This window comes from Lupinus angustifolius, chromosome LG16 (genome assembly GCF_001865875.1).
Source record: "Lupinus angustifolius cultivar Tanjil chromosome LG16, LupAngTanjil_v1.0, whole genome shotgun sequence".
Taxonomy (NCBI): Eukaryota; Viridiplantae; Streptophyta; class Magnoliopsida; order Fabales; family Fabaceae; genus Lupinus; species Lupinus angustifolius.
The window spans coordinates 5,384,326-5,390,325 of NC_032024.1; positions in this window are offsets into that span (position 1 = coordinate 5,384,326).

The window sequence follows — 6,000 nt, forward strand, 5'->3', positions numbered from 1 at the left end:
ATTGTAAAAATTTCATAAACAAAAATTTCGAAGAAAAGTACTTACAAGTGGAGATTAATATATAGCCCGAGTTTCAATAGCTTACTTTGTATTTATAATTTTAATTTGCATGAGTAAGCGGGGTTGGATTTTATATATATTCAACTCTTAGTTAGAATGTGTTCAGTTCACTAATCCAAATACTATTATTATTTTGTCCACAGACAAACATCATTGATATATGCATTTTCAACATTTTAAGTTGTATTTGACATTTTGATGATGGATTGCTGAGTAGATTTGGTTTATGTACTTGAACATGATTAAAGTACATCCACAACTGGGAACAATAATCATGATTTATTTTGACTTTTGAATTTGAGTTAGTATAGTTAAGACTTAAAAAGCCTTATATTAATTTTGTTGAAATTGAATAAGTCAAACAATATATAACCCTATGAACCCATAAATTTAGTTTCTTTAAGCTTTTTCATCAAATGTTAAACTCAACACTCAACTCATAAAACAATACTCCACCTCATTGATGCGTATTAGCAATGGCAAAAAAACCCCACCTTATATAGCCCATAATTTTTGGCGGGCATAATATGCAATTTTTGTCAATTTGTCTGTTATGCCTATGTCCATTCTTATTGGACAATGTGGGTACCTGTGAGCTTGATGCTTAAGAAAATATAAAAGTTTAAATAAATTGCGATATAATATGTTTTATTGCTTAAAAAAATTCGTGATCTAATATAATTTGTTTAAGATTATATAACATAAATTTTTTGTTTTTGTTTTTTCTCTTCAACTTCTTTGTTTAATTTCCTTTTATGAATTTTTTTTAAATTTTTTTATTATTTCTCAATGCCCATGCATGACTCATTAGCCCGTTGTAAAACGAGTAAGGCATGAGAATTTGTCCAAAATTTGCAAAAATGTAGGTTTGTGCGCGCTTTTGATTTTGCAGGCATTTTATTGGTGCTACGGGATAAATAAGTCGGAAACTCATTTTGTCATCATTAATGAAGATATCTCATTGTGTAGACTTTTCAATCTCTACAAATGATATCAGAGTTGATAGTTTGACGACTCAACTAAGTATTGAAACACATAGATAAAGACTTGAACTCTAGTGTGCCCAAGATTTCAAAGGAACTCACACAAGAGATTAGTTTATTGAAAAAGTCACATATTGTATAGAAGTAAATGAATTAAGAAAATATAAAAGTGAATAATTCAATAGACCTAATGACGTAAGACATTAGATTAAGATGTGATATAAAACTAATTTATATATTTCTTTCTCTTAGCATACAGAAACAATTTAACTCATCATCAAATTTTCTCCTTTTTTTTCTAAGCAAAAAAATTATATTACGAAAACACAAGGGGTGCTAACCCACTACAATCAGAACCACAATAGAACAACTAAGAAGAAGATAAAATACAGGACCACAAATCCATACACCAATTTGCAAAGGTATAACTATTCACCCTTGCCGCAGTTGAGAACCAAACCAAGATCCAATTTGAATTAAATCCATGATCTGAGTATAGCCAAACTCCTTTCTACCAAAGATGTAGTCATTTCTCATCAACCAGATAGACCAGAGACAAGAAAACCAAAGCATCAACCATAATTGGCTTCCTTTGGAATTCCTACACAGACTCAAATGGATGCTAAAAAGATTAATACAATTATTAGGCAAAACAATCTAACTACCAACCCAAGAATGGAAACCCCTCCAAACATTTTTTGTAAACACACAAGAGACCAACAAATGATCAATAGTTCTCATGGTTTAGTTATATAGTTTCTTTTATACTATTAAGGGTATCCCCTCACCTTTTTGGGTAAATAACTAATCTCTTTTGAGGTTTGTGACTGACTCTTCCAACAAGTGTCGCTCTCAGGAATCGAATCATCGACTTTGGGGATCCATCTTATGAATGAATAAATATGAAATCCAAAGAAAAAGATAAATTGAAGAGAATCTATACATATAGGTAATAACGATGGACTTAAAATTACTTCGGGAGAAAATGAATGGAAGAGTGGGAATTGAAGGCTTAATCATTTAGAATTGAAAGTTTAATCATTGAGAAAGCAACTAATAATGATGTCAAAACTCATAATCCTACTATAGAAAGAAAATTATCTCTTCACTCACTCAAGAGTGCAGTCGTGTACTAACAACGAATTGAGGATCCAATTTTTTGTTGTGGTAATTGTGATTTGTGAAGAAGGCAATAATATCATGGGCAATTATGGGGAATATGACCGATAAGACTACTCTCCTAATTTATCAAGTTTTGATTTTTTTTCATTTTATTCCACATATATATGTAAATGTTTTACAAATTCAAAACTCATATATATATATATATATATTATTTTTCAACTATAAATTTCTTTATTATATTCATTTTCACCTCTTATTCTCTCTCTTCTTAATTATGAAAAGTAGATAAAGATTAACTAACAAAAATAACATTTTGACAATCAACATCTAACAATTTTCAGTTATCATTTGAGTTTTACATATATTTTTTGAGATGTGTAGAGAGACAAATTGGTACGTTAAACCTCTAATGCTTAATTAAGAGGATGCTTGACGTACATATACTCTATCTTGATGAGAATGACATTAACATTACTTCGGCCTAATGATCCTGTTACAAGTTTGGTATAATGAAAATGATCTTAATGTTTATCCACAATTTCAATTATAATTTTTCCTACAATGTTACTCATCTTTTGTTTGAATTAAGTCCTACTAAAATTGTGGGAATTACCAGGATCTGCACTAAAAGCTAAATTTATTCCCAATAAATAACTTAGCTGAAGAGTTGAAGTTATTTCATTTTAAGCAAACAAACAGCATTCTTAGGATTGGAATTGACTCAAATGAGATAGAATTAAGAAGTGGTAATCTTATGGAGTATCTTGTAAGTATCTCAATTCTATTATTTATTTTTACAAGTAGCCCAATATGTAATTAAATTAAATCATACCTTAGATAATGAGGTAGTCGATATAAAACTTACTTCTTAACATGTATTTTTTATGGGAGACTGTTAGATCAGTTGTATTGAGTTTTATCTCTAATTATATGTTAAGATTTCATCTAAAAACAATTAGATTGGTCACTGTCTTAGAAAATAAATGTTTGTGATGGTGGCTTAATAAAACTGTACTAATATCCAATAGTAGTTCAACAAAGAAGACAAGATAAAAAACAGTTCAACAATCTTGGAAAGGATGAGTATGTAACAGCCGTGAAGAAAATGGATTCACACACAATTACAAATGAACTCTCTCCTCCTCTCAATGTCAGATAAACTAAATAAGAAGAACTCCTAACTTTGTTTGTGTATATTTTGGTTTGGTGAAACTAATATTACGTTAAATGTTAGTTTGAGAGTTGAATTTTGGAGAATAAAAAAGGGAAATGCAAGATTTGAGAGTCATGAGAAATATACTTGTGAGATCACTCTCAAGCAGGGGCAAATCTTCTCTAGGACAGGTGGGGGCAATTGCCCCCCCTCAAATATTTCAAAAAAATATTATAGAGATTTTGTTTTTTGGTATATTTTAAAATTTAACAACAAAACTTAAGGATAAGAGTGTAATATTTATGTATTATTAGTGTAAAATTTATACACATTCACTACATCATTCATCATTCATTTAGATTAATTTTTTTGAAGAGTTAATAAAGATTGGATATGAATGGTAGGTGATGAAGTGAAAAGTATAAAATTCATATATTGTTAGTGCATATATTATTCTCTCAAAGAATAATACTTCTACACGACTTATTGGACAAGAAAAAATTCAATATTCTCTTCAAAATCTCATCATTTATGAAGTTTCACTCTCTTTAGTATCATATGACATATTTCTCTCCACTAATATCGCTTTAGATAACTCTCCAACTCAAACCCATTTATTTTTTCACCTTAAAAATGTCATATTTGTTCTTTATAAATCAGTTTTCTTCAATTGCTTTTTTCATGGCACATTATCATATGCCTGTGAAATCATGATATGATTTACTTATGATTTGTTTGTTTCTTGCATCAAATTTTATTAATGGACGTTGTTATTCTTTGTTAGTGAACTATTTTTTTATTAATTAATTTTAGTTGGGTTATTCCATTGCTATGTATGATATTCTTAATTTCGTTATTTCTATCTTTATATATTTTTCTCTTAAAAAATTATTTGTATCAATCTCAAACATACATTATTTTGATTCTCTATTTGAAAGGATTGAAAAACTAACTTTATGCTCGATTCTTCTGAGTTTAAAATATATATAATGTTTATAAGAGATAATGCACTTATTTGTGCTTAGGAATATTTGGAATTTCTTCATAGATTTGTTATGTTATATTTTTATCATGTTTCTTCGGCATTTAAACATGAAAGAATTACTCATTTTTACATTAAAAAATTATATATATTCTAATGATTTCATATGTTATTTATGTATAAATCATAATGCTGCCCCCTCTAAAATTATGGTCAAGATCCGCCACTGTTCTCAAGCATTCCATTTCATTCTTTTTCCTCTAAAATACAACTCTCAAAGTAACCCTAACTAAAGCAACATAATTTCCTTTAATTAGTATGAATGGGAACATATGATCAGTGTTGTGAAACCCGAGCCGGACGTCAAACCGGCAAAGGTCCCGTATTAGGTTTAACCGGTTTAAACGGTTAAACCGTCCGGTCTGACCGGGTGATTTGGTACATAATTAATAATTTTTATTTATAAATATATAGTTATATATAAATGTAAAACTTTATATAATTAATAATTATCTATCATTATATTGAAATAATACATCTTTATCTTTTTTGGACCGTAGTAAAACAAAATATTAGAACATTGTCCCATTTTTTTTTTATTTTTAAGTGAGCCGTCCGGTTTACTTCCCGGGTTAATCCGGTTTAACCGGGTTTAACATGGTCGGACCGGATTTTTTCCGGTTCAAAGCGGTCCAACTCTCATTCCGTTAAGACGCAAACCAGAGCCGTTTTCAAGTCCGGTCAGCGGTCAGACCGGTCGAACCGTTCGGTCCGGTTCGGTTCCAACAACACTGCATATGACACACTTCTTCCTACATTCTATTATCTATATAACAAAAAAAGCTCATTATTGACACATGTCACCATTTCCTTAACTTAAGCTCATTGCCATGTCATTAAGGATATAAGCAATGCTCGTTATGGATATAAATTCAATCTTATTAAAACATTCTCAATTATTATCATCTAATTATTTTTAAATTTTAAAACGCTAAATAAGATATATAGTAATTGCACATTTAAATAGTAAATCTTAAAACGTTCTCAATTAATATTATTTAATCATTTTTTAATACTTAAATAAGAGGAGTCCATTGTTACTATTAATATAATGAGTTATGGTATTACATTTATTAAGGAAAAATATATTGATATTCTACCTTGCTTAAAAAATAATAGACAGTAAATTTAGTTCAAAATAATTATTTGTAATACTAATTATTTAAATAGATCTTAAAACATTTTCAAATAATATTATTTAATTATTTTTAAAACTCGAATAGTAGGAATTCAATCTTATTAAAACATTCTCGATTAATATCACCTAATCATTTTTTAATTTTAAAACGCTAAATAGGTTATGTCGTACGCACTGGACCGTAAACGAACCATGTTAAATATTCATCTTTGCACGCTTTTCTCTCCCTGAATCTTCTTAATCAGAGGAATCTATTGTTACTATTAATAGAATGAGTTATGATATTAATAAGGAAATTTGTTTATAGAATGAATCTATTGTTACTATTAATAGAATAAGTTATGATATTAAAATTAAATAATTAAATGATATTCTATTTCGCTTAAAAAAATAGACAATGAATTTAATTCAAAATAATCATTTTTAATACTAATCATTTAAAAAGATCTTAAAACCTTTTCAATTAATACTATTTATTATTTTTTTAAACTGAAATAGT